Genomic DNA, 27,645 nt, shown 5'->3' with positions numbered 1-27,645 from the left:
TGATTGCTACTAGTTCCTCTCTCTCCCTGCTCTATGAGCTTTATCAAACTTCGTCTAGAAACTGTATGGTTCCCGCCTCCACTACGTCACTTTCTAGGCTATTCCACTACTTAACCACTCTGTGACTGAAGAAATACTTCATAAAATCCCTTTGACTCATCTGATTCTTCACCTTCCAATTGTGACCCCTTCTTTCTGTGTCCCATCTCTGGAACATCCTGTCTTTGTCCACCTTGTCTATTCCGCGCAGTATTTTATATGTCATTATCATGTCTCCCCTGACCCTCCTATGTAGTGGTCAACAGAGTTAAATCGGAGGCTGCCATAGTGAAGAGCTCTGTTCCACAAGGCACAGTACTGGCCCCCATCTTATTCCTTATCCTCATATCAGACATAGACAGAGATATACACCACAGCACCGTATCATCCTTTGCGGATGATACTAGGATCTGCGTGACGCTGTCATCTGCTGAGGACGCGGTTAACCTCCAAGAAGATATAAACAAAGTTTTCCAGTGGGCAACGGTAAACAATATGATGTTCAATGAGGACAAATTCCAACTACTCCGTTATGGAAAACTGGAGGAGATAATAACTAGAACAGAGTATACTACAGACTCTGGCCATACAATAGAGCGGAAAAATAATGTAAGGGACCTGGGAGTAGTAATGTCTGAGGATCTCACTTTCAAGGATCACAACAGTGCCACGATCGCAAGTGCAAAGAAAATGATAGGATGGATAATGAGAACGTTCAAAACGAGAGATGCCAAGCCAATGATGATCCTTTTCAAATCACTTGTTCTCTCTCTAGGCTGGAATACTGCTGTACATTAACATCTCCATTCAAAGCAGGTGAAATCGCAGATCTAGAGAGTGTACAGAGAACCTTTACTGCACGTATAAGTTCTATCAAGCACCTTAACTACTGGGAACGCTTGGAAGCACTTGACTTGTACTCGTTGGAACGCAGGAGGGAGAGATATATCATAATCTACACTTGGAAAATCCTGGAAAGAATGGTCCTAAATCTGCACACACAAATCACTCCCTACGAAAGTAAAAGACTGGGCAGGCGATGCAAAATGCCCCCAATTAAAAGTAGGGGCGCCATTGGTACACTAAGGGAAAACACCATAAGTGTCCGGGGCCCAAGACTGTTCAACAGCCTCCCATCAAGCATTAGGGGAGTTGCCAATAAACCCCTGGCTGCCTTCAAGAGAGAGCTGGACAGATACCTAAAGTCAGTGCCGGATCAGCCGGGCTGTGGCTCGTACGTTGGACTGCGTGTGGCCAGCAGTAACAGCCTAGTTAACATAACATAAGAAAGGAGGAACACTGCAGCAGGCCTGTTGGCCCATACTAGGCAGGTTCTTTACAATCCATCCCACTAACAAAACATTTGCCCAACACAATTTTCAATGCCACCCAAGAAATAACCTCTGATGTGCAAGTCCCACTCAAATCCAACCCCTCCCACTCATGTACTTATAAAACCTAAATTTGAAACTACCCAAAGTCCTAGCCTCAATAACCCAACTAGGTAGACTGTTCCACTCATCAACTACCCTATTTCCAAACCAATACTTTCCTATGTCCTTTCTAAATCTGAACTTATCTAATTTAAATCCATTACTGCGGGTTCTCTCTTGGAGAGATATCTTCAAGACCTTATTAATATTCCCTTTATTAATACCTATCTTCCACTTATACACTTCGATCAGGTCTCCCCTCATTCTTCGTCTAACAAGTGAATGTAACTTAAGAGTCTTCAATCTTTCTTCATAAGGAAGATTTCTAATGCTATGTATTAATTTAGTCATCCTACGCTGAATGTTTTCTAACGAATTTATGTTCCGTTCTGTAATATGGAGACCAGAATTGAGCTGCATAATCTAGGTGAGGCCTTACTAATGATGTATAAAGCTGCAGTATGACCTCTGGACTTCTGTTGCTTACACTTCTTGATATAAATCCCAGTAATCTATTTGCCTTATTACGTACGCTTAGGCATTGCTGTCTTGGTTTAAGGTTGATGCTCACCATAACCCCCAAGTCCTTTTCGCAATCTGTATGGCTAAGTTCTACATCATTTAACTTATAAGTGCTAGGGTTATTGACATTCCCGAGCTTCAGAACCTTGCATTTATCTACATTGAACTGCATCTGCCACTTTTCTGACCAAGAATAGAGTTTGTTCAAATCCTCCTGAAGTTCCCTAACATCTACGTTTAAATCAATTATCCTACCTATCTTCGTGTCATCGGCGAATTTGCTCATATCACTAGTAATTCCCTCATCAAGATCATTGATATATATTGTAAACAACGGGCCCAAGACTGATCCCTGTGGAACGCCACTTGTTACAGATCCCTTCTCGGATTTAACCCCATTTATGGACACTCTCTGCTTCCTGTCAGTGAGCCATGATTCGATCCACGAGAGCACTTTTCCCCCAATGCCATGAGCTGCCACTTTCTTTAAGTCTTTGGTAGGGAACTCTATCAAAAGCCTTACTAAAACCTAAGTAAATAATATCAAATTCTTTATCGTGGTCAACAGCCTCAAAAGCTTTACAGACAAAAGTTAATAAATTAGTTAGACAAGACCGGCCTCTTGTGAATCCATGCTGAGTATCATTAATCAAGCTATGCTTATCGAGATGGCTTTTTATAATCTCAGCTATATTTGACTCTAGTAATTTGCCTACAATTGAGGTCAGGCTTATTGGGCGGTAATTTGACGGTAACAACTTGTCCCCTAACCAACCCAAACCATACCCCGGCCGGGATTGAACCCGCGGTCAGAGAGTCTCAAAACTCCAGCCCGTCACGTTAGCCACTAGACCAGCTAGCCACAATAAGATTCGTCCAACTAGGTATATTTCTACACCATAGGAAGGTTAGCACAGGCACCACTGTGACCACAAAGGCAAGTTTTTACAGACGAATCTCCAGCTAGCGTGGCCGTGACGAACTCTAGCTCAAGTCCCATCACTGCCATCAACATGACTCACGAAATCGTAATGACACGATTGCAAACAAACCATACCCCGGCCGGGATTGATCCCGCGGTCAGAGAGTCTCAAAACTCCAGCCCGTCGCGTTAGCCACTAGACCAGCTAGCCACAATAAGATTCGTCCAACTAGGTATATTTCTACACCATAGGAAGGTTAGCACAGACACCACTGTGACCACAAATGTAAGTTTTTACAGCTGGTCTAATGGCTAACGCAACAGGCTGGAGTTTTGAGACTCTCTGACCGCGGGTTCAATCCCGGCCGGGGTATGGTTTACCTGGAGAGAGTTTCGGGGGTCAACGCCCCCGCGGCCCGGTCTGTGACCAGGCCTCCTGGTGGATCAGAGCCTGATCAACCAGGCTGTTGCTGCTGGCTGCACGCAAACCAACGTACGAGCCACAGCCCGGCTGGTCAGGAACCGACTTTAGGTGCTTGTCCAGTGCCAGCTTGAAGACTGCCAGGGGTCTGTTGGTAATCCCCCTTATGTATGCTGGGAGGCAGTTGAACAGTCTCGGGCCCCTGACACTTATTGTATGGTCTCTTAACGTGCTAGTGACACCCCTGCTTTTCATTGGGGGGATGTTGCATCGTCTGCCAAGTCTTTTGCTTTCGTAGTGAGTGATTTTCGTGTGCAAGTTCGGTACTAGTCCCTCTAGGATTTTCCAGGTGTATATAATCATGTATCTCTCCCGCCTGCGTTCCAGGGAATACAGTTTTAGGAACCTCAAGCGCTCCCAGTAATTGGTTTTGTTTGCAATCGTGTCATTACGATTTCGTGAGTCAAGTCGACTTGTCCCCTGTTTTAAAAATAGGAATTACATTAGCCATCTTCCACATATCAGACACTACACCTGTTTGAAGAGATAAATTAAAAATATTAGTTAATGGTTCACAGAGTTCCATTTTGCATTCCTTAAGAACCCTTGAAAAAACCTCATCAGGACCCGGCGACTTATTTTGCTTCAGTCGGTCTATCTGCTTCACAACCATTTCACTAGTGACTGTGATGTTACATAATTTATCTTCTTCTGGCCCACTATAAAAATTAATTACTGGAATAATTGTTAGTGTCTTCCTGTGTAAAAACCGAGAGAAAATAATTATTTAAAATCGAGCACATTTCATTCTCTTTGTCAGTAAGACAACCATTTCACTAGTGACTGTGATGTTACATAATTTATCTTCTTCTGGCCCACTATAAAAATTAATTACCGGAATAATTGTTAGTGTCTTCCTGTGTAAAAACCGAGAGAAAATAATTATTTAAAATCGAGCACATTTCATTCTCTTTGTCAGTAAGATGCCCATAGTTATTTTTAAGGGGACCCATCTTATCTCTGACTTTTGTTCTATATACCTGGAAAAAACTTTTTGGGTTAGTTTTAGAATCCCTAGCAACTTTAATTTCATAGTCCCTTTTAGCTTTTCTTATCCCCTTTTTAATGTCCCTCTTAATGTCAATATACTGATTCATAAGATGACCCTCACCTCTTTTGATACGCCTATAAATTCCTTTCTTATGCCCCAGTAGATATTTCAGCCTATTATTCATCCATTTTGGGTCATTTCTATTTGATCTAATTTCTTTATAAGGGATAAACGTTCTTTGAGCAGCATGTATTGTGTTCAGAAAACTGGTCTTATTGATAGCTCTCTTCGTTACCCCAGTCAACAGATGATAAGTGTTTTCTAAGCCCATCGTAATCTGCTAAGCGAAAATCTGGGACTGTTACTGAGTTATCCCTACTATCATACTTCCATTCAATGTTAAATGTAATTGATTTGTGGTCGCTAGCACCCAGGCCCTGATCCATCGGGAGGCCTGGTCATGGACGGGGCCGCGGGGGCGTTGATCCCCGGAATAACCTCCAGGTATGTGTGTGTGTGTGTGTGTGTGTGTGTACACTCACCTATTTGTACTCACCTGTTTGTGGTTGCAGGGGTCGATTCATAGCTCCTGGCCCCGCCTCTTTGCTGATTGCTACTAGGTCCTCTCTCTCCCTGCCCCATGAGCTTTATCTTACCTCGCCTTAAAACTATGTATGGTTCCCGCCTCCCCTACGTCACTTTCTAGGCTATTCCACGGCCTGACTACTCTACGACTGAAATAATACTTCCTAAAATCCCTTTGATTCGTCTGAGTCTTCAACTTCCAATTGTGACCTCTTGTGTCTGTGTCCCTTCTCTGGAACATCCCGTCTTTGTCCACCTTGTCTATTCCGCGCAGTATTTTATATGTCGTTATCATGTCTCCCCTGACCCTCCTGTCCTCCAGTGTCGTCAGGCCAATTTCCCTCAACCTTTCTTCGTAGGACAATCCCCGGAGCTCTGGGACTAGTCTTGTTGCAAACCTTTGCACTTTCTCTAATTTCTTGACGTACTTGACTAGGTGTGGATTCCAAACTGGTGCTGCATACTCCAGTATGGGCCTGACGTAAATGGTATACAGAGTCTTGAACGAATCCTTACTGAGGTATCGGAACGCTATCCATAAGTTTGCCAGGCGCCCGTATGCTGCAGCAGTTATCTGATTTATGTGCGCCTCAGGAGATATGCTCTGTGTTATGCTCACCCCCAGATCTTTTTCCTTGAGTGAGGTTTGCAGTCTTTGGCCATCTAAACTCTATTGTGTCTGCGGTCTTCTTTGCCCTTCCCCAATCTTCATGACTTTGCATTTGGCGGGGTTAAATTCAAGGAGCCAGTTGCTGGACCAGGCTTGTAGCCTGTCCAGGTCTCTGTAGTCCTGCCTGATTCTCATCCGATTTGATTTTTCTCTTTAACTTCACATCATCTGCAAACAAGGACACTTCTGAGTCTATCCCTTCCGTTATGTCGTTCACATATACCAAGAACAGCACAGGTCCTAGGACTGACCCCTGTGGAACCCCGCTTGTCACAGGCGCCCACTCTGACACCTCGTCACGTACCATGACTCGTTGTTGCCTCCCTGTCAGGTATTCTCTGATCAATTGCAGTGCCTTTCCTGTTATGTGTTCCTGATCCTCTAGCTTTTGCAGTAACCTCTTGTGAGGAACTGTGTCGAAGGCCTTCTTGCAGTCCAAAAAAATGCAGTCGATCCACCCCTCTCTCTCTTGTCTTACTTCTGTCACCTTGTCATAAAACTCAAGTAGGTTTGTGACACAGGATTTTCCCTCCCTGAAACCGTGCTGGTTGTCAATTATACACTTGTTTCTTTCCAGGTGCTCCACCACTCTCCTCCTGATGATCTTCTCCATGACCTTGCATACTATACACGTTAGTGATACAGGTCTGTAGTTTAGTGCCTCATGTCTGTCTCCCTTTTTAAAAACTGGGACTACATTTGCCATCTTCCATACCTCAGGGAGTTTCCCAGTTTCAAATGATGTGTTGAAGATCTTTGTTAATGGCACACACAGTATCTCTGCTCCCTCTTTAAGGACCCACGGAGAGATGTTGTCTGGTCCCACCGCCTTTGAGGTGTCAAGTTCGCATAGCAGCTTCTTCACCTCCTCCTTGGTTATATGTACCTCATCCAGCACTTGCTGGTGTACCCCCCTGTTCTGATTTCCTGGAGTCCTACTGGTTTCCACTGTAAATACCTCTTTAAATCTCGTGTTGAGCTCCTAACATACCTCTCGGTCGTTTCTTGTGAACTCCCCATCACCCTTCCTCAGTCTGATTACTTGGTCCTTGACTGTTGTTTTCCTCCTGATGTGGCTGTACAACAGCTTCGGGTCAGTCTTGACTTTCGATGCTATGTCATTTTCATATTGTCGCTGAGCCTCATATATATGTGCATATTCGTTTCTGGCTCTTCGGCTAATCTCTTTATTTATCTGAGTTCTCTGTCTTCTGTACCTTTTCCATTCCCTAGTACACCTAGTTTTTGCCTCCCTACACCTTTGGGTGAACCAAGGACTCGTTCTGCTCTTCCCATTATTTCTGTTTCCCTTGGGAACAAACCTCTCCTTTGCCTCCTTGCATTTTGTTGCCACATAGTCCATCATTTCTTATACTGGTTTTCCTGTCAGTTCCCTCTCCCACTGAATGTCTTGAAGGAAGTTCCTCATGCCTGAGTAGTTCCCCCTTTTGTAGTTTGGTTTTCCTAACCTATTCCTGCTACTCACTCCACTTGGAGCTCAACTATATAGTCGAAGCACAGAACCACATGATCACTAGCTCCCAGGGGCCTTTCATACATGATGTCCTCGATGTCAGAACTACTCAAGGTGAATACAAGGTCCTGTCTTGCTGGTTCATCCTCTCCTCTCCCTCTCTCTGGTAGTGTCTCTAACATGTTGATGCATGATTTTTTCCAGTACCACATCCTTCATCTTGGCTCTCCATGTTTCAGGACCCCCATGGGGCTCCAGGTTTTCCCAGTCAATCTCCTTGTGATTGTAATCACCCATAACTAGTAACTTTGCTCCCCCCATGTGTGCTCTCCTGGCCACCTCAGCTAGTGTGTCGACCATGGCTCTGTTGCTCTCATCGTATTCTTCTCTTGGCCTCCTGCAGTTCTGTGGTGTGTGTGTGTGTGTGTGTGTGTGTGTGTGTGTGTGTGTGTGTGTTTCAGTGGTGTGTTGTGGTCAAGGTGTTAGTGTCGGGTTACTGAGCCTGGGAGGGAGGGAGGGTCGTGGGAGGGTGTAGGAGGGAAAGGGAGGATTTAGTGGGATGGTTGGCGAGTCCCAACCACTGGTTCACTTGAGGTGTCACCTCACCTCCACCACCAACACCACAATCTAACCACATCAACAAACAAAACTGCACCAACACCAAAGCATCACCGCAGTCACCACCACAACATCGCCAAATCACCTCCATAACATTTCAACACAGTAATACCACGAGAGAGAGAGAGAGAGACAGAGAGAGAGAGCGAGCGAGCGAGTGAGAGTGAAGAGGGGAGGGTGCAGGAACCACTGTTGACCAGGCTGAGGGTCTTCCCTGACTTAGGTCACATCTCTGGGTGTGTGACACATGTTGATCTCTCGTGTGGTCCACTTGTGTGACCACCGTGGTCCACTACTGTGACCACCGTGGTCCACAGTAACCATCGTGGTTCACTACTGTGACCATCGTGGTCCGCTGTGACCATCGTGGTTCACTAGTGTGACCATCGTGGTTCACTAGTGTGACCATCGTGGTCCACTAGTGTGACCATCGTGGTCCACTAGTGTGACCATCGTGGTCCACTAGTGTGACCATCGTGGTCCACTAGTGTGACCATCGTGGTCCACTAGTGTGACCATCGTGGTCCACTAGTGTGACCATCGTGGTCCACTAGTGTGACCATCGTGGTCCACTAGTGCTGTCATGTGGGTTTCGATAACGTGGATGGGGTAAGAATACTCACGTAGGCTGGTAGTACGTATAATATAACAGAAAGTATGGGAAGGCACCAACAGCCGACCTGCCTCTCTCTGCTCCCTATCTTGACTGACTCACAGTGCCTATGGGTGAGGGGGTGTTTGAAACGTGGTCCACTAGTGTGACCATCGTGGTCCACTAGTGTGACCGTCGTGGTTCACTAGTGTGACCATCGTGGTCCACTAGTGTGACCATCGTGGTCCACTAGTGTGGCCATCGTGGTCCACTAGTGTGACCATCGTGGTCCACTAGTGTGACCATCGTGGTCCACTAGTGTGACCATCGTGGTCCACTAGTGTGACCATCGTGGTCCACTAGTGTGACCATCGTGGTCCACTAGTGTGACCATCGTGGTCCACTAGTGTGACCATCGTGGTCCACTGTGACCATCGTGGTCCACTAGTGTGACCATCGTGGTCCACTAGTGTGACCATCGTGGTCCACTAGTGTGACCATCGTGGTCCACTGTGACCATCGTGGTCCACTAGTGTGACCATCGTGGTCCACTAGTGTGACCATCGTGGTCCACTGTGACCATCGTGGTCCACTGTGACCATCGTGGTCCACTAGTGTGACCATCGTGGTCCACTGTGACCATCGTGGTCCACTGTGACCATCGTGGTCCACTGTGACCATCGTGGTCCACTCAAGTCTCCCTCATGGTTATTAGAGTGTGTAGCTGACACAGTGTAAGATACCACCACCATGAGTGACAGTGTAGGATACTCACCACCATGAGTGACAGTGTAGGATACTCACCACCACCATGAGTGACAGTGTAAGATACTCACCACCACCATAAAGGTGGCAGCAAAGCATTAGCTAAGAACTATAGACCAATAGCTCTGACGTCCCACATCATAAAAATCTTTGAAAGAGTGCTAAGAAGCAGGATTGCAAATCACCTGGATTCCCAAAATATGCACAATCCAGGGCAACATGGGTTCAGGGCAGGTCGCTCCTGCCTCTCACAACTACTGGATCACTTTGACATGGCCTTGGATGCACTGGAAGAAAATCAGAATGCAGATGTAATATACACAGACTTTGCAAAAGCATTTGACAAATGCGATCATGGCGTAATAGCCCATAAAATACGTGCTAAAGGAATAACTGGGAAAGTGGGGAGATGGATCTTCAACTTCCTAACAAATCGAACACAGAGTTAAATCGGAGGCTGCCATAGTGAAGAGCTCTGTTCCACAAGGCACAGTACTCGCCCCCATCTTATTCCTTATCCTCATATCAGACATAAACAGAGATATACACCACAGCACCGTATCATCCTTTGCGGATGATACTAGGATCTGCATGAGGCTGTCATCTGCTGAGGACGCGGTTAACCTCCAAGAAGATATAAACAAAGTTTTCCAGTGGGCAACGGTAAACAATATGATGTTCAATGAGGACAAATTCCAACTACTCCGTTATGGAAAACTGGAGGAGATAATAACTAGAACAGAGTATACTACTGACTCCGGCCATACAATAGAGCGGAAAAATAATGTAAGGGACCTGGGAGTAGTAATGTCTGAGGATCTCACTTTCAAGGATCACAACAGTGCCACGATCGCACGTGCAAAGCAAATGATAGGATGGATAATGAGAACTTTCAAAACGAGAGATGCCAAGCCCATGATGATCCTTTTCAAATCACTTGTTCTCTCTAGGCTGGAATACTGCTGTACATTAACATCTCCATACAAAGCAGGTGAAATCGCAGATCTAGAGAGTGTACAGAGATCCTTTACTGCACGTATAAGTTCTGTCAAGCACCTTAACTACTGGGAACGCTTGAAAGCACTTGACTTGTACTCGTTGGAACGCAGGAGGGAGAGATATATCATAATCTACACTTGGAAAATCTTGGAAGGAATGGTCCCAAATCTGCACACAGAAATCACTCCCTACGAAAGTAAAAGACTGGGCAGGCGATGCAAAATGCCGCCAATAAAAAGTAGGGGCGCCATTGGTACACTAAGAGAAAACACCATAAGTGTCCGGGGCCCAAAACTGTTCAACAGCCTCCCATCAAGCATTAGGGGAATTGCCAATAAACCCCTGGCTGCCTTCAAGAGAGAGCTGGACAGATACCTAAAGTCAGTGCCGGATCAGCCGGGCTGTGGCTCGTACGTCGGACTGCGTGCGGCCAGCAGTAACAGCCTAGTTGATCAGGCCCTGATCCATCGGGAGGCCTGGTCGTGGACCGGGCCGCGGGGGCGTTGATCCCCGGAATAACCTCCAGGTAACCTCCAGGTAACCATGAGTGACACAGTGTAAGATACTCACCACCACCATGAGTGACACAGTGTAAGATACTCACCACCACCATGAGTGACACAGTGTAAGATACTCACCACCACCATGAGTGACACAGTGTAGGATACTCACCACCACCATGAGTGACACAGTGAAAGATACTCACCACCACCATGAGTGACACAGTGAAAGATACTCACCACCACCATGAGTGACAGTGTAGGATACTCACCACCACCATGAGTGACAGTGTAGGATACCACCACCATGAGTGACACAGTGAAAGATACTCACCACCACCATGAGTGACACAGTGTAAGATACTCACCACCACCATGAGTGACACAGTGTAGGATACTCACCACCACCATGAGTGACACAGTGTAGGATACTCACCACCACCATGAGTGACAGTGTAGGATACTCACCACCACCATGAGTGACAGTGTAGGATACTCACCACCACCATGAGTGACACAGTGTAAGATACTCACCACCACCATGAGTGACAGTGTAAGATACTCACCACCACCATGAGTGACACAGTGTAAGATACTCACCACCACCATGAGTGACACAGTGTAAGATACTCACCACCACCATGAGTGACACAGTGAAAGATACTCACCACCACCATGAGTGACTCAGTGTAAGATACCACCACCACCATGAGTGACACAGTGTAAGATACCACCACCACCATGAGTGACACAGTGTAAGATACCACCACCATGAGTGACACAGTGTAAGATACTCACCACCACCATGAGTGACACAGTGTAAGATACTCACCACCACCATGAGTGACACAGTGTAAGATACTCACCACCACCATGAGTGACACAGTGTAGGATACCACCACCACCATGAGTGACACAGTGTAAGATACTCACCACCACCATGAGTGACACAGTGTAAGATACTCACCACCACCATGAGTGACACAGTGTAAGATACCACCACCACCATGAGTGACACAGTGTAAGATACTCACCACCACCATGAGTGACTCAGTGTAAGATACCACCACCACCATGAGTGACACAGTGTAAGATACTCACCACCACCATGAGTGACACAGTGTAAGATACTCACCACCACCATGAGTGACAGTGTAAGATACTCACCACCACCATGAGTGACACAGTGTAGGATACCACCACCACCATGAGTGACACAGTGTAAGATACTCACCACCACCATGAGTGACACAGTGTAAGATACCACCACCATGAGTGACACAGTGTAAGATACTCACCACCACCATGAGTGACTCAGTGTAAGATACCACCACCACCATGAGTGACACAGTGTAAGATACCACCACCACCATGAGTGACACAGTGTAAGATACTCACCACCACCATGAGTGACACAGTGTAGGATACCACCACCACCATGAGTGACAAAGTGTAAGATACTCACCACCACCATGAGTGACACAGTGTACGATACTCACCACCACCATGAGTGACGCAGTGTAAGATACCACCACCACCATGAGTGACACAGGGTAAGATACTCACCACCACCATGAGTGACACAGTGTAAGATACCACCACCACCATGAGTGACAGTGTAGGATACTCACCACCACCATGAGTGACGCAGTGAAAGATACCACCACCACCACGAGTGACTCAGTGTAAGATACCACCACCACCATGAGTGACACAGTGTAAGATACCACCACCACCACGAGTGACACAGTGTAAGATACCACCACCACCACGAGTGACACAGTGTAAGATACCACCACCACCACCACGAGTGACACAGTGTAAGATACCACCACCACCACGAGTGACACAGTGTAAGATACCACCACCACCATGAGTGACACAGTGTAAGATACTCACCACCACCATGAGTGACACAGTGTAAGATACCACCACCACCATAAGTGACACAGTGTAAGATACTCACCACCACCATGAGTGACACAGTGTAAGATACTCACCACCACCATGAGTGAACATCAAAATGGTATACAATACCGACAGGTTGTTAGGTAAGACACATATGCAACAGTTAGACAACTTTATTCCGAAACGTTTCGCCTACACAGTAGGCTTCTTCAGTCGAATACAGAAAGTAGGCAGGAACAGTAGAGATGTGAAGACGATGTAATCAGTCCATCACCCTTAAAGTCGTAGAATTTGAGGTTGTCAGTCCCTCGGCCTGGAGAAGTTCAGTTCCATAGTCAGGAACTATCTGAAGATCAAGCGACAGTGCGGAGACTTAAATACTGTCGGAAGGAGAGGTGCAGGGTAGTAGTAGTAGTAGTAGTAGTAGTAGTGAGAGGCAACTGAGAGGTCATGTCCCTCTCAGATCCAACCCTTCTCACTTGAAAAGCTTGTCCAAGGTGTTTTCTGTACCAAGATGCCACGTGTTGCAGTGTCTGACAAGATGAACATCAAAATGGTATACAATACCGACAGGTTGTTAGGTAAGACACATATGCAACAGTTAGACAACAGTTAGACAACCTGTCGGTATTGTATACCATTTTGATGTTCATCTTGTCAGACACTGCAACACGTGGCATCTTGGTACAGAAAACACCTTGGACAAGCTTTTCAAGTGAGAAGGGTTGGATCTGAGAGGGACATGACCTCTCAGTTGCCTCTCACTACTACTACTACTACTACTACTACTACTACCCTGCACCTCTCCTTCCGACAGTATTTAAGTCTCCGCGCTGTCGCTTGGTCTTCAGATAGTTCCTGACTATGGAACTGAACTTCTCCAGGCCGAGGGACTGACAACCTCAAATTCTACGACTTTAAGGGTGATGGACTGATTACATCGTCTTCACATCTCTACTGTTCCTGCCTACTTTCTGTATTCGACTGAAGAAGCCTACTGTGTAGGCGAAACGTTTCGGAATAAAGTTGTCTAACTGTTGCATATGTGTCTTACCTAACAACCTGTCGGTATTGTATACCATTTTGATGTTCATCTTGTCAGACACTGCAACACGTGGCATCTTGGTACAGAAAACACCTTGGACAAGCTTTTCAAGTGAGAAGGGTTGGATCTGAGAGGGACATGACCTCTCAGTTGCCTCTCACTACTACTACTACTACTACTACTACTACCCTGCACCTCTCCTTCCGACAGTATTTAAGTCTCCGCACTGTCGCTTGATCTTCAGATAGTTCCTGACTATGGAACTGAACTTCTCCAGGCCGAGGGACTGACAACCTCAAATTCTACGACTTTAAGGGTGATGGACTGATTACATCGTCTTCACATCTCTACTGTTCCTGCCTACTTTCTGTATTCGACTGAAGAAGCCTACTGTGTAGGCGAAACGTTTCGGAATAAAGTTGTCTAACTGTTGCATATGTGTCTTACCTAACAACCTGTCGGTATTGTATACCATTTTGATGTTCATCTTGTCAGACACTGCAACACGTGGCATCTTGGTACAGAAAACACCTTGGACAAGCTTTTCAAGTGAGAAGGGTTGGATCTGAGAGGGACATGACCTCTCAGTTGCCTCTCACTACTACTACTACTACTACTACTACTACCCTGCACCTCTCCTTCCGACAGTATTTAAGTCTCCGCACTGTCGCTTGATCTTCAGATAGTTCCTGACTATGGAACTGAACTTCTCCAGGCCGAGGGACTGACAACCTCAAATTCTACGACTTTAAGGGTGATGGACTGATTACATCGTCTTCACATCTCTACTGTTCCTGCCTACTTTCTGTATTCGACTGAAGAAGCCTACTGTGTAGGCGAAACGTTTCGGAATAAAGTTGTCTAACTGTTGCATATGTGTCTTACCTAACAACCTGTCGGTATTGTATACCATTTTGATGTTCATCTTGTCAGACACTGCAACACGTGGCATCTTGGTACAGAAAACACCTTGGACAAGCTTTTCAAGTGAGAAGGGTTGGATCTGAGAGGGACATGACCTCTCAGTTGCCTCTCACTACTACTACTACTACTACTACTACCCTGCACCTCTCCTTCCGACAGTATTTAAGTCTCCGCACTGTCGCTTGATCTTCAGATAGTTCCTGACTATGGAACTGAACTTCTCCAGGCCGAGGGACTGACAACCTCAAATTCTACGACTTTAAGGGTGATGGACTGATTACATCGTCTTCACATCTCTACTGTTCCTGCCTACTTTCTGTATTCGACTGAAGAAGCCTACTGTGTAGGCGAAACGTTTCGGAATAAAGTTGTCTAACTGTTGCATATGTGTCTTACCTAACAACCTGTCGGTATTGTATACCATTTTGATGTTCATCTTGTCAGACACTGCAACACGTGGCATCTTGGTACAGAAAACACCTTGGACAAGCTTTTCAAGTGAGAAGGGTTGGATCTGAGAGGGACATGACCTCTCAGTTGCCTCTCACTACTACTACTACTACTACTACTACTACCCTGCACCTCTCCTTCCGACAGTATTTAAGTCTCCGCACTGTCGCTTGATCTTCAGATAGTTCCTGACTATGGAACTGAACTTCTCCAGGCCGAGGGACTGACAACCTCAAATTCTACGACTTTAAGGGTGATGGACTGATTACATCGTCTTCACATCTCTACTGTTCCTGCCTACTTTCTGTATTCGACTGAAGAAGCCTACTGTGTAGGCGAAACGTTTCGGAATAAAGTTGTCTAACTGTTGCATATGTGTCTTACCTAACCACCATGAGTGACACAGTGTAAGATACTCACCACCACCATGAGTGACACAGTGTAAGATACTCACCACCACCATGAGTGACACAGGGTAAGATACTCACCACCACCATGAGTGACAGAGTGTAAGATACCACCACCACCATGAGTGACGCAGTGTAAGATCCTCACCTCGGGCCCTTAGACAGGATGGGACATTACACAGATGACAACAAGGAAATAAGTGAAATACTGAAATCCCAGTAAGACTCTGTGTTTAGTGAGCCACTAATCAGTCTGAGGATCGACGACCTAAATGATTTCTTCATGAATGAGCCTCAAAACTCCATAAATCAGATTTCCGACATTACCCTAACTCCGATAGATTTTGAAAAAGTCATTAACAGCATGCCCATGCACTCAGCCCCAGGTTCAGGTCCAGGGCAACATGGGATCAGGGCAGGTCGCTCCTGCCTCTCACAACTACTGGATCACTATGACATGGCCTTGGATGCACTGGAAGAAAATCAGAATGCAGATGAAATATACACAGACTTTGCAAAAGCATTTGACAAGTGCGATCATGGCGTAATAGCGCACAAAATACGTGCTAAAGGAATAACTGGCAAAGTGGGGAGATGGATCTTCAACTTCCTAAACAATCGAACACAAAGAGTAGTGGTCAACAGAGTTAAATCGGAGGCTGCCATAGTGAAGAGCTCTGTTCCACAAGGCACAGTACTCGCCCCCATCCTGTTCCTCATATCAGACATAGAGATGTAACCCACAGCACCGTATCATCCTTTGCAGACGATACTAGGATCTGCATGAGGCTGTCATCTATTGAGGACACGGTTAACCTCCAAGAAGATATAAACAGTTTTCCAGTGGGCAACGGAAAACAATATGATGTTCAGTGAGGACAAATTCCAACTTCTCCGTTATGGAAAACTGGAGGAGATAATAACTAGAACAGAGTATACTACAAACTCTGGCCATACAATAGAGCGGAAAAATAATGTAAGGGACCTGGGAGTAGTAATGTCTGAGGATCTCACTTTCAAGGATCACAACAGTGCCACGATCACAAGTGCCAAGAAAATGATAGGATGAATAATGACAACATTCAAAACGACAGATGCCAAGCCAATGATGATCCTTTTCAAATCAATTGTTCTCTCTAGGCTGGAATACTGCTGTACATTAACATCTCCGTTCAAAGCAGGTGAAATTGTACAGAGAACCTTTACTGCACGTAAAAGTTCTGTCAAGCACCTTAACTACTCGTTGTAACGCAGGAGAGAGGGAGATATATCATAATCTACACTTGGAAAATCCTAGAAGGAATGATCCCGAATCTGCACACAAAAATCACTCCCTGCGAAAATAAGAGACTGGACAGGCGATGCAAAATACCCCCAATTAAAAGTAGGGGCGCCATTGGTACACTACGAGAAAACACCATAAGTGTCCGGGGCCCAAGATTGTTCAACAGCCTCCCACTAAGCATAAGGGGAGTTACCAGTAAACCCCTGGCTGCCTTCAAGAGAGCTGGACAGATACCTAGTCAGTGCCGGATCAGCCGGGCTGTGGTTCGTACGTTGGACTGCGTGCGGCCAGCAGTAACAGCCTGGTTGATCAGGCCCTGGTCCACCGGGAGGCCTGATCGTGCACGGACCGGGCCGCGGGGGCGTTGATTCCCGGAATAACCTCCAGGTGAACCACCATGAGTGACACACAGTATAAGATTCTCTCCACCACCATGAGTGACACAGTGTAAGATCCTCAACACCATCATAACTGAACGTGTCAACATATGTATAAACTAGTGTACCACATTCGCCAAAGAAAGATTAAATCATTATTGTAGTACAAATCAGAAGGTTTCGAGTATTTTACGATATTAACAACGAGATCTGTACCCTTTGGAACGAATTTAACGTAATGGTATGATCTTTTTGCTTTCTCTACTAATCTCGCCCCAGGTGTGGCTTGACAATGTTTCAGGACGGACGTGACCGTTGTCATAAGGCTTCTGTTCTAATTACGTGTTTCTGATGAAATATGGGTGAGAGGGAGGGAGGTGAAGGTTGCTGGGAATGTTCTTCATGTCAACGTTGTTGTTATTGTTAGTTGGCAGTCACAGGAGTGAAGTCAACTCACGTCTCTTAAGCTAGCAATGTCTGACATGTTAGGTTTTGCCCATATAATACCTGTCCATCTCGGCTTTTTTCAGCAATGTTTAGGCAACCTGGAAACTCTCAAAGTTAAGACATATACTTGCCTCTGAGCCATGATTAGGTCTGAGAGGAATGAGTATATGCTAGCGCTTCCAGATGGTTATCATATATTTGTTTTTATATGGGTTGGTAATGGGTGAAACTCCTTCAGTACGTATATCATTTAGTCCTTCCCACACTTATTGCACATGTGTTATTGTCCGCAGCTTCAGGTATACCAGAAACTAATATTAACCTTGTCACTGGACTACAAATACTCATATTATTTTCTTTTACAGGTACCAGTCTTCAAATGCACGAGAGCTCATAGTGCATGAACCCTGAGGTAGCCAGCCGAAAGACCATAGCTAGGGACACACTAAATACATCAAGTAAGTCCTTTCTGTGCTCCTGCTTGGAAATGTTGGTCCTGTTGTTATATGCACATTTACGGGCACACTGGTCCTGTTATATGCACATTCATGGGCACACTGGTCCTGTTGTTCTGTGTTCATACATAGGAAAACTGGTCCTGTTGTTCTGTTAGACCTGTCATTCCTTCGTCCATTATAATCCAATAGAAAATGTGAGGAGATTTGTGAGGGTAATATTATTAATTGAACTGAGCTACAAGAGTCGTAAATGATTGTGCCGCACAGTTCCAGTCACCGTATTACAAAATGGACATAACTGTGCTGTAAAACGTACAGAGAAAGATGACAAAAGTTGATTCCATGTATCAGAAGTCTTTCCTACAAGGATAGAATAAGGGTACTGAACGTGCACTCTCTAGGAAAGTGTAGAATTAGGGAGAATATGATTTATGTGTATAAATGGAAAACATGAATAAATAAAAGGAATGTAAACAAATATATTCAATTAAAGGGAGAAATAAAAAAAGGGAAGAAAAGCTAAAATGTCTACTTCAATGACCCTCTTCATCTAATCCCAGAATCCCATGCATATGCAGACGACTGTACACTGACATTCACTTATCCAAGAGAAAAAATGCCAGCTGCTCTAGGCTACATGAATCACCGGCTGAGAGCTATATCCGCTTGGGGAAACAGATGGCAGGTAACATTTGCACCTGAGAAAACACAAATGATGATGGTCTCTAGGCACCATGATGGTAATGCCGGTGCAGTAGTAAGTATGAATGGGAGGGTGTTGGTACCTTGGAAAGAAGTTGATATCCTTGGGGTGAAATTTGACTCCAAACTGACCATGAAGAACCACGTTGTAAAACTTGCAAACAAGGCAGCCAGGAAACTTACAACACTTCACCATATCTTGCATCTGCTTGACAGTAGGGGTTGCAAGATTCGGTATGAGGCACAAGTGCACTCACACCTTGATTATGCTCCACATTCTTGGTTTGCCTTCCCCCCTCTCATTTGCGACTGCTTGAGAGAGTGGAGAACAGAGCAAGACGTCTCATCTCTCGGCTGGGCCCATCCTGGATAGATCTGTCATTTCAGCAGAGCCTTCAACACAGGAGGGATGTGGGTGACCTTACTGTTATGTAAGGTCACCCACATCAGAGACTATTGAGGAAAATTAAGGCACACAGAATAGGAAAAAAAATTTCCTGGGTAGAGGCATTGTTGATAGGCAGCAGAGAATTTGCATAAATGGGGAGAAATTAGAGTGGGGGTGCATCACGAGTGGTGTTCCACAGGAGTCAGTGTTGGGACCTTTGTTGTTCATAATTTATATAAACGACATTGATGAGGGAATAAATAGCGACATAAGCAAGTTTACTGATGACAAATAAATAACACCAAAATAGGTCGCCTAATTCATTCTAATGAGGACATTAGAGCACTCCAAGAAGATTTGAATATACTGATGCAGTGGTCAGAGAAGTGGCAGATGCAGTTTAATATAGACAAATACAAAGTTCTAAACATTGAACAAGAAAATAACCGTGCCACATATAAACTAAATAATGTAGATCTTAATATTACTGATTGCGAAAAGGATTTGGAAGTTCTGGTTAGCAGTAATCTAAAACCAAGACAACAGTGCATAAGTGCTTGCAATAGAGCGAACAGAATCTTTGGCTTCATATCAAGAAGGATAAATAATAGGAGTCCTCAAGTTGTTCTTCAACTCTGTACATCTTTCGTTAGGCCTCATTTAGATTATGCTGGATATAAATGCACTGGAAAACTTAGAAAGGAGGATGATAAAGTTGACCACATGTATCAGAAATCTTCCCTATGAGGATAGACTGAGGGCTCTGAATCTACACTCTCTAGAAAGGCGTAGGATTAGGGGGATATGATTGAGGTGTATAAATGGAAAACCGGAATAAATAAAGGGAATGTAAATAGCGTGCTAAAAATATCTAGTCAAGACAGGACTCGCAGCAGTGGTTTTAAATTGGAAATATTCAGATTCAGGAAAGATATAGGAAAGCACTGGTTTGGTAATAGAGTTGTGGATTAGTGGAACAAACTCCCGAGTACCGTCACAGAAGCTAAAACGTTGTGTAGCTTTAAAAATAGGTTGGATAAATACGCGAGTGGGTGTGAGTTGGACCTGACTAGCTTGTGCTAATAGGCCTGATGTCGTGCTCCTTCCTTAAGTGGATGTGACCTGACCTGACTAGGTGGGTCATTGCTTTATGTTAAATAACGTGCTATAAATATTTAACCACGACGGGACTTGCAGCAATGGGTTTTGTTATGGGATTCGTTGGAGAAGCAATGGTAGCAAAGGAAACATCTGTAGACTGTTATGGAGGCTTATAATGATAATCGTAGAGGAGCCCAGCCTGTCTGTCTGCTTGTCTGGTAAGCCTGCTTGAATCTGAGAGTGAGGGTTGCGGCCTAGCTGACTGGTTCAAACGTGACCTTAGGATTTGCCAGGGACCCTGTTCTCGAGTGAGTACATGATACACGAATCCGCCAAGTACAGCCCTTGTCTACTAACCTCTAATGGCGGTTTCACAATGGTGCCGTATAGACATCGCTAAATATATTCCCTGTGGTTATTATACTTTTAAATGATATAACAGGTTGAAGACTTTATTATAATGCCCAGGAATTTTCCAAGAATATGCCGTACATGTATAGTAAAATTACGAATGTAAAATTAAACACAAAATGAGAAAATGCATTTACATATGGATATCCTATGTATCACTATTTCTCTCGGAACCCCTGGCGACCTCTCGCGTAACCCTAGGGTTCTGGGGAACCCCAGTTGAGAAACACTGGCCTAGGGCCTCTCGTCTAAATCCGGCACTGTGAGAGGGACTGCCTGGGGGTGGTGAGTGAGGTTGCGGGGCAGGGATGACCACAAGACATGCTGACTGTTGATATTCTGCTCACACCTTGTGCCATATTGTGGCTTAGTAAACCCGCAATAAGCCACAATAGGTAGTAGGTTGGTAGACAGCAACCTCCCAGGGAAGTACTACCGTCCTGCCAGATGACTGTGAAACAGAAACCTGTAACTGTTTTACATGATGGTAGGATTGCTGGTGTCTTTTTCTGTCTCACAAACACGCTAGATAACAGGGATATCTTTCTACTCCTACTTACACTTTGGTCACACTTCACAGACATGCACATGCATATATAAGTATACACACATCTAGGTTTTTCTCCTTTTTCTAAGTAGCTCTTGTTCTTCTTTATTTCTTCTATTGTCCATGGGGAAGTGGAAAAGAATCTTTCCTCCGTAAGCCATGCGTGTCGTATGAGGCGACTAAAATGCGGGGAGCAATGGGCTAGTAACCCCTTCTCCTGTAAACATTTACTAAAAAAGAGAAGAAGAAAAATTTTATGAACTGGGATGCTTAAATGTGCGTGGATGTAGTGCAGATGACAAGAAACAGATGATTGCTGATGTTATGAATGAAAAGAAGTTGGATGTCCTGGCCCTAAGCGAAACAAAGCTGAAGTGGATAGGGGAGTTTCGGTGGGGCGAAATAAATGGGATTAAATCTGGAGAATCTGAGAGAGTTAGAGCTAAGGAAGGGGTAGCAATAATGTTGAAGGATCAGTTATGGAAGGAGAAAATAGAATATGAATGTAAATTCAAGGATTATGTGGATTAAAGTAAAGGTTGGATGCAAAAAGTGGGTCATAATAAGCGTGTATGCACCTGGAGAAGAGAGGAATGTAGAGGAGAGAGAGAAATTTTGGGAGATGTTAAGTGAATGTATAGGAACCTTTGAACCAAGTGAGAGAGTAATTGTGGTAGGGGACCTGAATGCTAAAGTAGGAGAAACTTTTAGAGAGGGAGTGGTAGGTAAGTTTGGTGTGTCAGGTGTAAATGATAATGGGAGCCCTTTGATTGAACTTTGTATAGAAAGGGGTTTAGTTATAGGTAATATATATTTTAAGAAAAAGAGGATAAATAAGTATACAAGATATGATGTAGGGCAAAATGACAGTAGTTTGTTGGATTATGTATCGGTAGATAAAAGACTGTTGAGTAGACTACAGGATGTACATGTTTATAGAGGGGCCACAGATATATCAGATCACTTTAATTGTAGCTACACTGAGAGTAAAAGGTAGATGGGATACAAGGAGAATAGAAGCATCAGGGAAGAGAGAGGTGAAGGTTTATAAACTAAAAGAGGAGGCAGTTAGGATAAGATATAAACAGCTATTGGAGGATAGATGGGCTAATGAGAGCATAGGCACTGGGATCGAAGAGGTATGGGGTAGGTTTAAAAATGTAGTGTTAGAGTGTTCAGCAGAAGTTTGTGGTTACAGGAAAGTGGGTGCGGGAGGGAAGAGGAGCGATTGGTGGAATGATGATGTAAGGGAGAAAAAGTTAGCATATGAGAGGTTTTTACAAAGTAGAAGTGATGCAAGGAGGGAAGAGTATATGGAGAAAAAGAGAGAGGTTAAGAGAGTGGTGAAGCAATGTAAAAAGAGAGCAAATGAGAGAGTGGGTGAGATGTTATCAACAAATTTTCTTGAAAATAAGAAAAAGTTTTGGAGTGAGATTAACAAGTTAAGGAAGCCTAGAGAACAAATGGATTTGTCAGTTAAAAATAGGAGAGGAGAGCTATTAAATGGAGAGTTAGAGGTATTGGGAAGATTTAGGGAATATTTTGAGGAATTGTTAAATGTTGATGAAGATAGGGAAGCTGTGATTTCACGTATAGGGCAAGGAGGAATAACATCTTGTAGGAGTGAGGAAGAGCCAGTTGTGAGTGTGGGGGAAGTTCGTGAGGCAGTAGGTAAAATAAAAGGGGGTAAGGCAGCTGGGATTGATGGGATAAAGATAGAAATGTTAAAAGCAGGTGGGGATATAGTTTTGGAGTGGTTGGTGCTTTTAATAAATGGGGTAAGGTACCTAGGGATTGAGGGTAAGGTACCTAGGGATTGGCAGAGAGCATGCATAGTTCCTTTGTATAAAGGCAAAGGGGACAAAAGAGAGTGCAAAAATTATAGGGGGATAAGTCTGTTGAGTATACCTGGTAAAGTGTATGGTAGAGTTATTATTGAAAGAATTAAGAGTAAGACGGAGAATAGGATAGCAGATGAACAAGGAGGCTTCAGGAAAGGTAGGGGGTGTGTGGACCAGGTGTTTACAGTGAAACATATAAGTGAACAGTATTTAGATAAGGCTAAAGAGGTTTTTGTGGCATTTATGGATTTGGAAAAGGCGTATGACAGGGTGGATAGGGGGGCAATGTGGCAGATGTTGCAGGTGTATGGTATAGGAGGTAGGTTACTGAAAGCAGTGAAGAGTTTTTACGAGGATAGTGAGGCTCAAGTTAGAGTATGTAGGAAAGAGGGAGATTATTTCCCAGTAAAAGTAGGTCTCAGACAAGGATGTGTGATGTCACCGTGGTTGTTTAATATATTTATAGATGGGGTTGTAAGAGAAGTAAATGCGAGGGTCTTGGCAAGAGGCATGGAGTTAAAAGATAAAGAATCACACATAAAGTGGGAGTTGTCACAGTTGCTCTTTGCTGATGACATTGTGCTCTTGGGAGATTCTGAAGAGAAGTTGCAGAGGTTGGTGGATGAATTTGGTAGGGTATGCAAAAGAAGAAAATTAAAAGTGAATACAGGAAAGAGTAAGGTTATGAGGATAACAAAAAGATTAGGTGATGAAAGACTGGATATCAGATTGGAGGGAGAGAGTATGGAGGAGGTGAATGTATTCAGATATTTGGGAGTGGACGTGTCAGCGGATGGGTCTATGAAAGATGAGGTGAATCATAGAATTGATGAGGGGAAAAGGGTGAGCGGTGCACTTAGGAGTCTGTGGAGACAAAGAATTTTGTTCTTGGAGGCAAAGAGGGGAATATATGAGAGTATAGTTTTACCAACGCTCATATGTGGGTGTGAAGCATGGGTGATGAATGTTGCAGTGAGGAGAAAGCTTGAGGCAGTAGAGATGTCTTGTCTGAGGGCAATGTGTGGTGTGAATATAATGCAGAAAATTTGTAGTTTGGAAGTTAGGAAGAGGTGCAGGATTGCCAAAACTGTTGTCTAGAGGGCTGAGGAAGGGTTGTTGAGGTGGTTCGGACATGTAGAGAGAATGGAGCGAAACAGAATGACTTCAAGAGTGTATCAGTCTGTAGTGGAAGGAAGGCGGGGTAGGGGTCGGCCTAGGAAAGGTTGGAGGGAGGGGGTAAAGGTTTTTTGTGCGAGAGACTTGGACTTCCAGCGGGCATGCGTGAGCGTGTTTGATAGGAGTGAATGGAGACAAATGGTTTTTAATACTTGGCGTGCTGTTGGAGTGTGAGCAAAGTAACATTTATGAAGGGATTCAGGGAAACCGGCAGGCCGGACTTGAGTCCTGGAGATGGGAAGTACAGTGCCTACACTCTGAAGGAGGGGTGTTAATGTTGCAGTTTAAAAACTGTAGTGTAAAGCACCCTTCTGGCAAGACAGTGATGGAGTGAATGATGGTGAAAGTTTTTCTTTTTCTGGCCACCCTGCCTTGGTGGGAATCGGCCAGTGTGCTAATAAAAAAATAAAAATGGCACAAGGATGGTAATTTCTTCTCTGACCAGCAATTTTTTTCTGGTAGTACAGAACGAAACGGACACATTAGTAGGTTGGAGTTGACTGACTTCTAATAAAAACTGAGTTATCTTTGAATAGTTTCAAGAGTTTCACTTTTCTCGGAACCCAGCAAGTTACCTCTTGAAAGCTTTTACACTTGTTCCAGTCGTGTTTCTGGTATCTTCTGGTTGGCTTGTTTCTCTCAGTTGGGTTGGCTTGCTGGCTTAATTCCTGGACACTGGATACACTGAGGTAGCTGGAATGCTTGCAAACACGCACACAGACACTTTGAAGCAGAGCAGACGGATGGTATGGTGGCTTGGGCTGTCTTGTAGAGATTGGCTTAACCTGGCTTGGCTTAATTTGCATGAAACCTGGGTCTACCCCTTGAAAGTTCATACAAAGCCACTAAGCTCTAAGGTATACAGCCAGGAAGGAGGACGAAGATGCTGTAGAGGGAGATGATGGCTGGTGGCTTCCCCTAGGCATGCATACTGAGTCCACCAGTGTCTTCAAAATCAATCACTTCTCATCGAATTAATTACCTAAATTACGTACCCACCGGGCCTGGTCACAGACCGGGCCGCGGGAGCGTTGACCCCCGAAACTCTCCAGGTCCAGGTAACCGGTGCCATCGTTTGTTATGGGGTTCGTTGGAAAAGCAATGGTAGCGAAGGAAACAACTGTAGACTGTTGTGGAGGAATTACAATGATAATTGTAGAGGAGCTCAGCCTGATCGTCTGTCCGTTTGGTAAGCCTGCTTGAATCTGAGGGCGAGGGCTACGGCCTAGCTGGCTGGTTCAGTCGGAACGGGGGGAGGGGGGGTCATGTGACTTAAGGCTCAGATCCGCACACCACGTGACTTAAGGTTCAAATCTGCACACCAAAATCACTACATGTGAAAACTAGTGGCTTGGCAGATAATGAAAGATTCCTTCTGGTGGAAAACAAGTGTAAAGCACCACGACTCTTGAACACCCACCCTAGCTGTCTTTAAGTGGAAACTCGACAGATTCCTCAAATCAGTTCCTGATCAGCTGGGCTGTAATGCATACATTAGACTATAGAGAATGTGGACACCAACATCCTGATCAATGAGGCCAGCCTCCTACATATAGTCAAAAGGCTGTAGGTATAGTTGTAGCCATCATGAATTGCAACTGAAGCCATTATAACACAAGTGCGGTCATCATGACTAATAAGTGGGGCCATCATGATTGACAGGTGTAGCCATCATGGCTTACTAATGTAGCCATCATGGCTTACTAATGTAGCCATAATGATATACAAGTGTAGCAACTTGCTGTTGGAGAAGAATTTTGTCTTGTAGTATTAAACTTCTGAGACTTGTGACCATGTCATAGAACTCCAGTAGGTTTGTGACACAGGATTTTCCATCCCTGAAACCATGAAGTACAATGTTGTTACTCAGCCAGAACTTGTTGGGTTTCTCTAAGTTAGCAGCAGAAAGAGCAGCAGGAGCTGCGAGAGGAAGAGCAATAGCATCAACAGTAGCCGCTACAGGAGCAGCAGCAACCACACGAGGAGAAGCAGCAGCATTAACTACGGGGGAAAGAGGAACAGCAGTAGTAGCTGAAGTATCAACTGCATACGGAGGAGCAGCAGCAGCAGCAGGAACAGCTGAAGGATGAACTGGTGCAGTACCAACAGCAATTGAAGCAGCAGCAGCAGCAACTGAATGAACAGTAGCAGAAACTGCAAGAGGAACAGAAGCAATTAGCATAAGGCGGTGTAGGAGGAGGCAGCATAATGGTGTAGCCTGCAGTATGGCCAGAGGCCCTAGGCCAGCCACTGTGTGGTGCAGCGCCAGTAGCAGCGGTTGTGGTGGGCCACTAATTCTCACATTTATGGTCTCCCTGGGTTTTACCCTCCTCCTCCAGATGAACCACAACAACACCCGGCCAATTTTATGACCTTCTCGTCTGATACTCCTTTAGCGGCGTCAGCCTCCACCTCTCCCCGGTAGGAGCTCTGTTATGGGTCACCATTGGTGTCGTGAGAACATCCAGGATGGTAGTCTTCAAGCTCGCTACTTCCACTTCTTCATCCCTCGTACAGTTCTTCTCGGAGTTGTATATAAACATCCTCACGCCCATCTTCCTTGTTATCTGGGGGTCAACAACTCCTTTACTCTCATTTTCGACACTGCTTTCGTTCTTATCTAGTGTAAACAATGCTACATTAAGGTGTCCCGTAGCTCGATCGCTAGCGCACTCAGCTCACACACTGGGTCCGGGGTTCGAATCTCCTCCGGTACGGCTGGAAAACATTAAGGACTTGTTTCCATAAGGCACCTGCTGTCCCAGTCCCTGTTCACCCATCAGTTCAAAATGGGTACCTGGGTGTTAGTCGACTGGTGTGGGTCGCATCCTGGGACAAAACTGATCTAATTTGCCCGAAATGCTCAGCATAACAAGCGGCTTTCTATATAGTAGTATATCATTGATGTCAGCTAGGACTGTATACCTTGTACATGTACTTGTAGTAAACAAAGATATTGTTGTCTTCTAGGGTAAACAATGCTTCATCTTCATCACCATCTTCGTTGGTTTGAGAGGTAAACTATGCTCCCTCATATCTTCGTCATTGTCTTCATTGTTATCTGGGGTAAACAACCACTCGTAGCTTTCTTACCATCTTGTCTTTTCTCAGTAGTAACAAGGTAAAATAACTTACATTTGACACCTTCACTATTGAACACACTGTTTTTGATCATTGTCGCCTCTTTTATTTTCTGCGGTCAGCAAGGAAAACACTTATATTTATAGGTGTTAAAATTATAACAATAGATTTAGTGCGCCATCTAATTTCTAGGAAGTAACTGTGTAGAACATTAACTTGACAGTTATTTGGTTATTAAGCAAGTTTAGGAAGTGAATGTGTGTACTCACCTGTATATAGTTGCACGGGTCGATTCACAGCTCATGGCTCCGCCTCTTTGCTGGTCGCTATTAGGTCCATACACTTCCTGTTTTAAGAGCCTTATCGTGCCTCTTCTTAAAGCTATGTATGGATCCTGTCTCTACCACAGAGTGTTCCACTTCCTGACAACCCTAAGGCTGAAGAAATACTTTCTAATATCCCTATGACTCATCTGACTTTTCATCTTTCAGTTGTGTTCTCTTGTT

General features: G+C 44.7%; 1 protein-coding gene across 3 annotated transcripts in view; it reads left to right on the top strand.

Moving 5' to 3' along the window:
* Positions 1-27,645, top strand: part of LOC128696635 (protein N-terminal asparagine amidohydrolase) — a 973,206-nt gene that overhangs the window by 141,646 nt on the left and 803,915 nt on the right. The window contains exon 2 of one of the 3 annotated variants that reach the window (XM_053787948.2): positions 17,800-17,892. The exons of the other annotated variants lie outside the window; for them this stretch is intronic. The gene's annotated coding sequence lies outside the window, so the exon portion shown is untranslated. The remainder of the gene's footprint in view (positions 1-17,799; positions 17,893-27,645) is intronic. 3 annotated transcript variants of the gene reach the window in all.

Source organism: Cherax quadricarinatus, chromosome 46, assembly GCF_038502225.1.
Source record: "Cherax quadricarinatus isolate ZL_2023a chromosome 46, ASM3850222v1, whole genome shotgun sequence".
Classification (NCBI taxonomy): domain Eukaryota; kingdom Metazoa; phylum Arthropoda; class Malacostraca; order Decapoda; family Parastacidae; genus Cherax; species Cherax quadricarinatus.
Note: the sequence above shows the minus strand (reverse complement) of the source record. Positions and strands in the feature narration are given on the sequence as shown.